The sequence below is a fragment of the Typopeltis vanoorti genome, chromosome 20, assembly GCF_054136105.1.
Source record: "Typopeltis vanoorti isolate ZY-2024b chromosome 20, IOZ_Tvanoo_1.0, whole genome shotgun sequence".
NCBI classification, from domain to species: domain Eukaryota; kingdom Metazoa; phylum Arthropoda; class Arachnida; order Uropygi; family Thelyphonidae; genus Typopeltis; species Typopeltis vanoorti.
In genome coordinates this window covers 5,029,309-5,040,870 of record NC_143568.1, presented here as the reverse complement: position 1 = coordinate 5,040,870, position 11,562 = coordinate 5,029,309, and the positions used below count along the sequence as shown (strand labels likewise).

The window sequence follows — 11,562 nt, the reverse complement described above, 5'->3', positions numbered from 1 at the left end:
TGGCTGACCCTGCAAGCTTATCTGAAGGAAGATATAGACGAAATAGACATTTTAATACTGACTGAAGTATCTACGACTAACGAAGAGGCATCCTCCTACCAAATGCCACACTTCCAACAACACAAACACTGCAGACAAACAAAACGAGGCGGTGGTATAATAATATTTACCAAACATAAACTAGAAGTAACAGAAATAAACTATAAATTAGAATACGCAGAAAACATATGCATCGAAATTAAAAACATCAAACAAGAAAACTCCCTGATATTAAACGCAATATACAGACCACCCAACTTAAGCACCACAAAATTCCTAGAAGAACTAAACTGATGGCTTTAAGCCACGAAAGTAGGCACCTCAAAATACTTGATAATAATAAGAGACATTAATATAAACACTAGGAACATAAATAATAACACAGAACAATACCTAGACCTATTATCGGCATATAACATAACTCCATCCATACAGTCGTATACACGAGAAGAGATAATCGGAAACACAACAACCTCAACCTGCATTGATCATATAAATATAAGGGCTCCTCCAAACAGCCACACAGCAGCCGTCATAACATGCAAACTAGCAGACCATTATTTCACAGCATTGCAGTTACACACTGAACCAGAACCCATAAAAATCACTGAGACTACAAAACAGTATCATAGCATTGTAAACGAAGCAATAGTGAACGATGAAATCAGAAAAACAGACTGGATGCAGATAGCATCTTTAGAATCTGCTGAAGCTGTATATAATAATCTTAAACTTGCATTTAACAAAATATACAACAAAGCATTAACAAAAATAAAAATACGCCCCCAAACGAAACAAAATCCATGGATAACAGACAACATACTAACAGACATACAAAGAAAAGATGCCCTATGGAAACAACTTAAGAAGTCACCGAACAATATCGCTTTAAAAGCTGAATACAAGAGAAAACGGAATCTCCTAACAACCCAGATTCGAACGGCAAAAAGAAACTATTACAGCAACAAATTAACAACAGCACAGAATGACATAAAGGAAACCTGGCACCTGATTAATGAAATGCTGGACAATATACACAGAACCACTGCCACAGAAACAATAAAACACAGCTTTGCCTGCGACCCCAAATCCCTTAAACAGTTGGCAAACAACTTTAATCAGCACTTCGTGAACTCTGTCCAAAAGCTACAAGAAATAATCTTTCCTCACACATACGAACATTCTCCACTAGGTCCACGAGCAACCCAGTCGATGTGGTTCCCCACAGTAACAAAAGAAGAACTATCACTGGCAATTCAACAAATTAATCCTAACAAAGGACCGGGGACAGACGGAATCAGACCAAAAGACATCAAGAAACACTCAACCGACCTACTTCCAGTTATACAAAAACTGTTAAATAAAATCTTCGAAACGGGACACATACCTGAAACACTGAAGACTGCACTAATCACACCCATACACAAACAGGGAAAAAGAAACATAATAAGTAATTACAGACCTATCGCCACGCTGCCTGTAATCAACCAAATCATGGAGCGCATTGTACATCAGAAACTCTCCACATACGTTGAAAAATTTCAAATCATACCCAAAACACAATATGGCTTTCAAAAAAATAAAGGAACAGCAACACTCCTGGAAGACTTCACAGATCTAATAAACGCAGCATTGGATAAAAACAGAATAACATTAGTGGTATTCATTGACCTAACAAAAGCATTTGACACACTAACACATAAAACCTTGTTAACGAAACTTACCCATATCGGAATTGGAGGTCGTCTACTCCAGTGGTTTAAAGCATACACGAAAAACAGAAAGCACATCACACGTATAGGATCAGCACACAGCAAAGAGGTACATGTAACCTGTGGAGTACCGCAAGGAGCTGTCCTATCTCCCATTCTATTTAACATATACACACACGACATAAGCCAACTCCCCCTAAAAAGTAAAATCTTCCAGTATGCAGACGACACGGCCATAGTATCCATTCACAACAATGCAAATATCGCTTACACAAATATGCAACACGACATCAATCAAATCACTAACTGGTTAACCGAAAACGGCATATATATAAACCCTGGAAAAACAAAGCTAATGATATTCAAAAACCCCCAAATCCTGTCCATAGAAACTAAATATCTCACTATCAAACATTCATCCCCCTATACACAAAGTGCAGAACCTAAAATCACAACCATCACACAGGTGAAAACAACACGCTACCTTGGACTTCACTTCGATGCAGATCAAAGTTGGAATAGCCATACAAACTACCTACATACCAAGCTTAGGATAATAGCAAGCAAACTATACAGATTAAAAGACACTGCCCCAACCCACATAAAAATACTAATCTATAAAGCATTATGTGAAAACATTTTAAGATATGCAATCACATCATACGCATTCTGCGCAGACTACAGACTTAACAGGCTACAATGGTTGCAAGATAAAATGATATTCTGGGAACAACCCACTCTTATGCAGGAAGCATGGACAAAACACAAAATATTTAAGGTGAAACACTTACGCCACTACACAGTCATGTTAAAACACTACTACAGCCCAACATATAGAGTAACCAGAACAACATATCAAATAACAAGACCACAGTCAACAAACTACATAACATATAAGTACAACAATCACCACGGCAAAGCCACCCGAAACTTCTACGTACCTGACATGATAAACAAACTCCCGTTCGACAACAGAAACCTAGGAACATACAGAGAGCTGAAACAGGCACTATATAAATATTATAGCGAGAATGAAAATTAGAGCAATTCCTGTTTCTCTCTCCCCCACCCCACATACACACACACACACAAACCACGACAACCTCCCCTCTCAAAAAACTACCACTACAAGAACACAAAGAAACAAACACACCATGTCTAAATCCAACCCTATTTGCACAAAAAAAAAAAAAAAAAAAAAAAAAAGTTAAACTGTAATAGCAGTCAAAGTCTTTCAAACACGTACCAACAAACAGTAAAATCAACACCTGGCTTGTGACCACCATAGGAACACAACCATGAAACCACCACCCTCTGTCATCTATTATCTTCCTCAGATAAGCTCTGCTAAGCTTCGAGGAAGAAAATTACTAACTTGAAAGTATCTGTTATACACACTTGTAATGCGTTATAAATATTATATACATATAATTACTCCAGCAACTATGTATGCAATTCATCTGAGACATAAAAAAAAAAAAAAAAATTCTCTATAATCCTTATTGTAAATACTGTAAATATTATTATTGTATGTAACTTATACTGAGACAATAAAATGTAAAAAAAAAAAATATTATTATTATTATTGAATTATGTGTGTATGCTGCATTACTGCATTGTATCGTGAATTGTGTGCATATTGGTGCCAATCCATATTTAGCTAGTTTAAAAAAAATGTATATTCATATTTATAAAATGTACTCTGCATTTTGTATATCGAATTTTCGTACTGTACAGAAAAGATAATATGTTTTTCATTGTGTGTGCAGATACTCTGTGTGATAGTAAACCTTATCATTTTCATTGTAAAAACAAATAAGTCGTTTATAAAAAAAAAAAAAAAAAAAAAAAAAAAAAATTATTATTATATTCTAAATTCAAAAATTCTGTATAAACCTTATTGTAAATATTGTAAATATTATTATTGTATGTAATTTATACTGAGACATAATAAAATGTTAAATAAAAAAATAAAAAAATTATTATCAGAGTGTGCACATTTCGTGTCATTTTGACTTAAACAATGCATTACATGGCCGCTTATCTGTTAGCCACCCTTGGTGGAAACAAGACTCCCACTCAAAGTGATATTGAGAAGATTCTCGGTAGTGTTGGGATTAAGATTGATGAAGATAGGCTGAACAAAGTTTTCAAGGAGTTAAAGGGCAAAGATGTCATTGAAGCAGGTAAAGTTAAGCTAGCATCTATGCTAGCTGGTGGAGTGGTTGTTGCTGTTGGTAACGGTGCTGCAGGAGCTGCACCTGGTGGTCCTGCTGCAGAGAAAGTAGAACCAAAGAAAGAAGAGTCGAAAGAATCTGATGATGATATGGGACTTGGGTTGTTTGATTAAATATATTGTAAAAGATTCTTTTGCTATGTTTAGCAATTTTGTACACTGTTGTACCATAAAGTAATATTAAAGCAAAAGTTATTTTGGAAAGAAATTATTAGTAGTAGTATTATAATTATAAAAAAGCCCACTAACGCTTTTTATTCTCCAGAGGAAAGGCCGTTATTATTATTATTATTATTATTATTATTATTATTATTATTATTATTATTATTATTATTATCATTATTATTAGTAGTAGTAGTAGTAATATCAAACTTCCATGGAGAAGATTCATTGTGGGAGTCCACATCAATGCAAAATATAATCGAAATGTACCATAAACTGATTCACAATTTCTTCAACTCACTTCTCCATGCCAAGAACCTGTTCCCTCACTTCCCTGATAACACCTTCTTTTTATCCACAATTTTGCCAGTGTCCAGACCCCCATACTTCTACATTTCCTAGTCCATATGATGCAAATAGTCGTCTGCAACGCTATTCGCACGTGGACATTAGCAGTGTTAACATTCTTTGCTGCCAGGATGAGTGGGTGAAAAGAATTGAATTCTTTCGAACGTGGTATGATAGTTGAAGTCAACGAGTTTGGCCATTCGGTCGGAGAGATGTCTGCCACATTGCACGTGCCCCGGAACTGCCAGCGAGGTTATCATGAAGTGGAAATGAGCTGGAGCTGTCAAACCCATCCCTCAAACTCGTAGACCCAAGAAATTGACAAATCAGGATTGGCGTACTCTCAAGTGTATTGTCGCAGTAAATCGCCTGTCATCTTTAGGAACCATCGCAAACGACTTCCGCAAAAACTCTGAAACTGATTAGGACTATTCGCTGGGAGGTGTTTGCCAAGGTTATGGGACTGTTTTTCATGTTTTGGACTGGAACATTTGTTTATCTGTCCGCATCTTTAAACGCTGATTTCATACCATGACATTTTGGACAATTCCGTTCTTCCCACGCTGCAGCAACAATTTGGAATAGGTTCCTGTATCAGCACGATAATGAACTGCTCACAAAGCAAAGGCCATAATTTCTTGGTCTGTGAGAATCCCAAAGCTCCTACCTCAACTTTATTGAACATCTTTGGAATAAGCTGGAGAAGAGGTTGCGTGCAAGATTTACTCAACCCACTGTTGCTGGCCAGCTGTTCGTCATACTACAGGGGAAATGGAAACGAATTCCAGCAGCAGTATACCAGTACTTAGTGGAGACCCTTCCCGGGGGTAATGGCTATAATAGCTAATAAAGGAGGCACAATCTCGTATTGACAACGCTGTAGCGGGTAATAAAATTGTTGCTGTTTCCAGACACTTGACAACGTAGTGTAGAATTTCCAGAGATGAACTCTTGTTCTACCCTCATCTGCCTCTACTGCATGAAAAATCTCGTCTACGTTAATCTAGTAACAACCCCTTCCCTAACTAATACTTTTCAATCATATCCCCCTCATTTTTTTCTTTTTTACATGGCTCTGCAAGTTTCATTCCCCAATTTATTGGGAAAATCTAATGTTTTCGGAGATGGTAGGCTTTCTGAAGTGAATGCTTTTCCGCGATGAACTTTTGAATTCCTTGGACGTATCACATATTATTATTATTATTATAACATATTTTATATAACATTAATATTAGTATGTGACTTAAATAATAATAAAGTGTCCTATAATAATAATCGAACATTAGAGCAACATTTGGGTTTCTCGTTAGAGGCGCTATAAACGTGAAGTGTCTTCCTGTTTTTTTTTTTTCGCATTGTGCGATGGTGTATCTTTTGTATGTTATTAACTACTTGCTTGATACACAAGCCCGGTTCTTGGTGTAGTACTGTTGACTGTCTTTGCTGCTGGTAAATACATAGAAATTCATTAAAAAAATTTCATTTTCTACCCACTTCAAGTCCCTCCTTTTTTATTTTTATTTATTATTATTTATGTTTAAAGATGTTTTGAGCACACGTTTAGGTTGTCAAATCGCGTCCAAAACTATATAATCTTTATACACTTATTATTATTATTATTTTTGAAAGAGTAAAATTATTTTCTTGTTTTTATGCATTCTCATTTTACAGAAGAGTACTAAATTTACTGAATATATTTTTGTTAATGAAATTTATACTAATAAATTTATAAGATCAGTCATGTTGACTTTAGATCTCGTTTAATTAAACGTTCCGTAGAACTTCAAATTGATGTGAAACTTAATAAGGTAATTGATGTTATATGTCGGATGACACATGAGATCGAATTTTGAGGTAGTGATAAATTTTAATGAGTTATTTGCCACGTGGCTAAAAGGTAGTGAAATAGAAAACCAGGGGAAACATTACCCCCCCCCCCGTTATGTCTAATTATCCTAAATTGCAATCTCAGAGCAATTTTCATCGTCCAAATACTGTTGGTTATCTGATGATTTTCTTGAATTTTTAATTTAAGACTCAGCACGACTTTTTTAGATAAAATAACTCTTTGCGAGGTAATTTCCTCCTGTCCCTTCCCAAGAATTTAGATTAGAAAGTTGTGAATTTTCTGCTAAATATAGTTATGCAATAAAAATATTTTTATCATAAGTTGCAATGGGAAATTCACCCCAAAGTTTGTGCTGAAGAGCAATGCTTTTATTTGAATAACCAGAAAATTGAATTTTATATACATCCTGAAAGGATAAAGATTACTTATGTTAAATTCTCTGTATCTACTGATTATGCTGGATTATTTTAACCTAGTCTTTAGCAAGTTGTCATGTGATTTTAAGGGAGACCTAATAAATAAGTTATTTGGAGTTGATCAGGTGGCTATATTTTATGGCCAGACTGTACACAGAATGAGGCATGATTATCCTTGCAAACTGAGACATTTTAGGCTCTCTGGTGAGTAATACATAGTATAGTATTATCATGATGTAATGTCTGATGCTTTTGGGTTAGATCTTTTTGCCCTGTAGGTTTTTTTCTCTCTCTCTTTCTTTCTCTCTCTTCCTAAGTCTACAATACAAAATACACTGCTTTTTTTCCCTAATAATCAGGTATCACTTATACCTGATTATCTCTGCAATGGATTGATCTTCTCAAGTATTTTCTCCTGTTCTTGTTTTGTACTTCTCCTAATACGACTGGGGTTCAAAACTTACTGTTAAAGTTAAGGATACTAGGTGCAACATTTAGGATTTTCTGAGGCATCAGACATTACTTTTCAGCTAACTCATTGTATATCAGACTTCATTCATTCTTTATACTCACATGGTCATCTGTCAGTGAATTCCCCTTTAAAAACAGACTGCTGAATAATATGGTGTTCACCATAATTTTATATAATTTCCAAGAATTGCTTCACATGTTCATACCCATGACTAATATGAATTTGTAAGTTTTTCTCACTTCTTCTTTGAGTGCCCTCTACTATCGGAAGTTGGCGACCACCTTGGCAAATTTTGAGCAAACAGTCTCTCAGAGCTCATGCCCGTCCACTGTCTGATGTCTGCCAGTCAAGATTTTCTTCGCCTTCCTTGTCTTCTCCCATTCTTCACTTGAATATATGATACTTGAAATATAAGATACTTCAATTGAAGTATCTTATATTTTTCATTACAAAGTGGATGACTAAGATATGGAATTTTCCTTCTTTTTATGGTATCTAAAAGTTCGTGTGATTTCCCCATTTGTTCCAGTACTTCCTGATTGGACATTTTTATGGTATCTGAAAGTTCGTGTGATTTTCCCATTTGTTCCAGTACTTCCTGATTGGACATTTTTGCTGTCCATGGGATTTTTAACATTCGTCATTATAACCACATATCAAAGGCTTCAAGTTTTTTTATTGATGTTGTCTTCAAGGTCCAAGTTTCTGCACCGTACAGCAGTACAGACCATACATATCATTTAACCATGTATACTGTAAGCTCTAAATTTAGATTGCAGTTACATGGTGTTGATTTCATCAGGAAAAATTTTTTTCTTGCCATTTCAATTCTAACTTATTTCCTTTTCTGGATTGCATTCTTCATTTAACCGCATCTGAGATATTTAAACTTTTTTAATCTTTCTATTTGTTTCCCATTTAAAGAAAGTGCTGAATTAAGAATTGGTTTCTTGCTTATGACTATGAATTTAGTTTTGGTGATATTTATTTTTAATCCCATTTTTTCACTCTCTTCGTTCACTAGTTCCAGAAGATTTTGAAGATCTTGAATATTGTCAGCCAGGAGTGCTGTGTCATCAGCATATCAGATGTTACTGATGATTTCACCATTTACATTAATCCCTTCCACTCTTCCTCTTAATTTTGGTTCTTAGTTATTTTTAATGGTGCAATCATTTTAGTATGTATGTTGGACTTTGTCAAATGCTTTCTCGAAGTTAACAAAGCAAATGAATACTTCCTTGTTTTGGTCACTACATTTTTGGAATAAGATTTGAGAACAGAAAAGAGCCTCTCTCATTCCCAGACCATTTCTAAAGCCAAATTAGGTATCACTGATGGTGTCTTCACATTTTCTGTATATTCTTTTTTGAATTATTTTCAGAAACATTTTGAGAACATGATCATTGAGGCTAATCATTCTATAGTCATTACAAGTTTTTGCATTTGTTTTTTTAGATAGCATGATGAAGGTTGACCATAAGCAGTCTTGAGGGATTGTAGATCTTATTGTAGCCTATATTGTAGATTTTATTAAATAGCTTTACTAATATAGTAATCTTGTCACCTTCTAATAACTTTACCATTTCTGCTGGTATTCTATCAGGGCCTAAGGCTTTACCATTTTTAGCCGAGTTCAGTGCACATTCTACCTCTGATCTTAGAATGCATGGACCTTCCATCTGTTCATAAGTATTTTCTGGGTTCTGCCTGTTATCAGTAAAGAGTTCTTCTACATATTTCACCCATTCTTGTATTTTGTCATCCTTTTCGGATATTATTTTTCCCTTTTTGTTTCAAAGGATACATAGTTGTTTTTTCTTAAATATAGCTAAGGTCTCTTTCAGCTTTTTGTGTAGATTAAAACTGTCATGCTTTTCCTTATCCTGTAGAATTTCTATTTCTTTGCATTTTTCATTCATCCAGATTTCTTTTGCTTCTTTGATCTTGCCTTTAATAATTTTCTAAACCTCTTGGTTGAACTATGATTTTTATATGATCTGCATTGATCCATGAGAGAAAGAATTTCATTAGTTATCTAATCTTTTTTTTTTACTGCTCTATCAGGACACAAGGTATGGGTACATTTCTCTGTGAAGATAGATTTTAATTTGTTCCATGATTAAACAACATGACATCATGATATTTCTTGATTCAGATTTTGACTCAGTTTGTTTCTTATCTCTGGGTGTGTTAACTTTCCTAGATCAAACCCTTTTTTGTTGTTGTTTCTTAAGTATAGTTTTCAGTCTAAGTTTTAACTCTGTCACCAGTAGATTATGATCAGAAGTAGTATCTGAATTAGGATAGGTTTTTGTACTTTTTATGGAACTTCGAAATTGTTAATTTGCAAGTAATCAGTTTGGTTTCTGACTATATTTGCATTATTATCCTATGGTGATCGCCAAGTATATAGCCTTTGGGATGGTAACTTAAACCACGTGTTTGTGATTATTAGTTCCTCTCCTTGGCAGAATTGAATCTCCTCTCTCATTTCTTGTTCCCAGTTCATGTTTGTCAACTATATTTCCACTTCTACCTTTCTCAACTTTAGCATCATTGAAATCACCCATGACTATGTTGATATCATGTTTCTTTGTGTTTTTCATTAGTTCTTTTAATTGTTCATAAAATTCTTCGATCTCAGTATCATTCTTGTCAGCAGTAGGGGCATAGACCTGTATAAGATCAATATCTAGTGATTTACCTCTCAGTTTTAATAACATCATCCTATCTAAGTAGGGGATGAAGCTCAACAGTGACTTATTGGCATCTTTAATATTATTCCAACTCCGTTTTGATGGTTGTTTTCACTAATACTAATGATCTCAATACTGAGTACTGTTAACATTCCCATCTTCACCCTCATAGCCAACAGCCCATATTGCTTTTTCATCCTTCCCATTCTAGGATCCTTGTCAGATGTCATCTCCTTCCAGGAGGATGATTACCATTCCAGGATATTCTATACTAATTCTACATGCTTGATTGTATCTCCCCCCCCCCCCCCCCCCATATCTAGTTTCTCTGGATTTGCACTTCCAAACTCTAAATAATACTTTATCCAAACCCAAACTCCAAAATCATACAAATGTAATTCATCAGGCATATATAAGTCCTCTCATCTATCAAATTCACATTTCCTCATATGTAATATAAAGGAGTGGTCATGATTAGGTTTATATTATTAATAATCTCCTATTAATAATTTTCCTGCAAATTAGTCTGTTATTTGTCAGCACTTGAAAATATATCTAACATTTTGCTCTTCTAAGGCACTTCTGACTGAATCAATCCACCTAGACCTTGGTTTTCCTCCGGTCTTTTTCCTGCCATCTTGGCATCAAATACCTGTTGTGTGAACCGTTTCCTCTCCCATTCTATTTAAGTAACCATACCACCTTAGATTAGTCCTGCTCACACATTTTTGAATGCAAAGAATGTCAACCTTGTTCATAATGTCTTTATTTTCAATATTGATGCCATCTGTTCAGGCCCCTACTTTTTCCAAAAATTCTTATATCTGTGGTCTCTAATCTTTGATCAAGTGCCTTATTTTTAACCTATCTCTGATTCATAATTTAAAACTGGTTTGAACACCATCTTGTATAATGCTAGTTTGTGTTGACTAATTTCTCTCTTTCATATAAATTTTTTCAATTGGCAATCCACCATACCAGCTTTGCTTATTCTGTCTATTTCCAGATTTAACTTATCATCTTCACTGAAAAACTGACTAAATAGCTGAAATGTTTTACTAGTTGTGCAGGCTCTCATTCAGAATGCAGCTGAAGTTTTCATGTTCCTCATGTATTCATAATTTTGGTCTTTTTATGGCTGATTTTCACACCAAATTTGTCATCATCATCAAATTCCTGCCATGTACCCTCAAGAGGTGTACAGGATATGATAGTACTACATGAAAAAAATTACATCATTACTAACTTCCTATCTACAATTTTCCTCCAAATCAGTGTGTTACTTGTCAAGACTCCAACATTATAAGATCTTATATTTCTATCGTCTAAGGCACTTTGTACATCAATCTGCCTATGCCTTGGTCTTCCTCTGGGTTGTTTTCCTGACAACCTGGCAGAGAACACTTATTTTGCTGATCTTTCATCGCCCATTCTGTTTAAGTGAGCATACCACCTGAGATTAGCTCTGCTAACACATTCCTGGATGCTGACAACGTCAAGTTCCTTCCTAATATCCTCGTTTTTAATATGATATTGTCATTGATGCCATCTGTTCACGCCTCTAATCTTTCTCAAGACTCTCATATCTGCAGTCTCTAGTCTTTGGTCAAGTGTTTTACTTCTGACCCA

The 11,562-nt window shown here is 35.0% G+C and overlaps 1 pseudogene; it reads left to right on the top strand.

Moving 5' to 3' along the window:
* Nucleotides 1-3,774: 3,774 nt before the first annotated feature.
* Nucleotides 3,775-4,101, top strand: LOC150095204 (large ribosomal subunit protein P2 pseudogene; annotated as a pseudogene).
* Nucleotides 4,102-11,562: the final 7,461 nt, after the last annotated feature.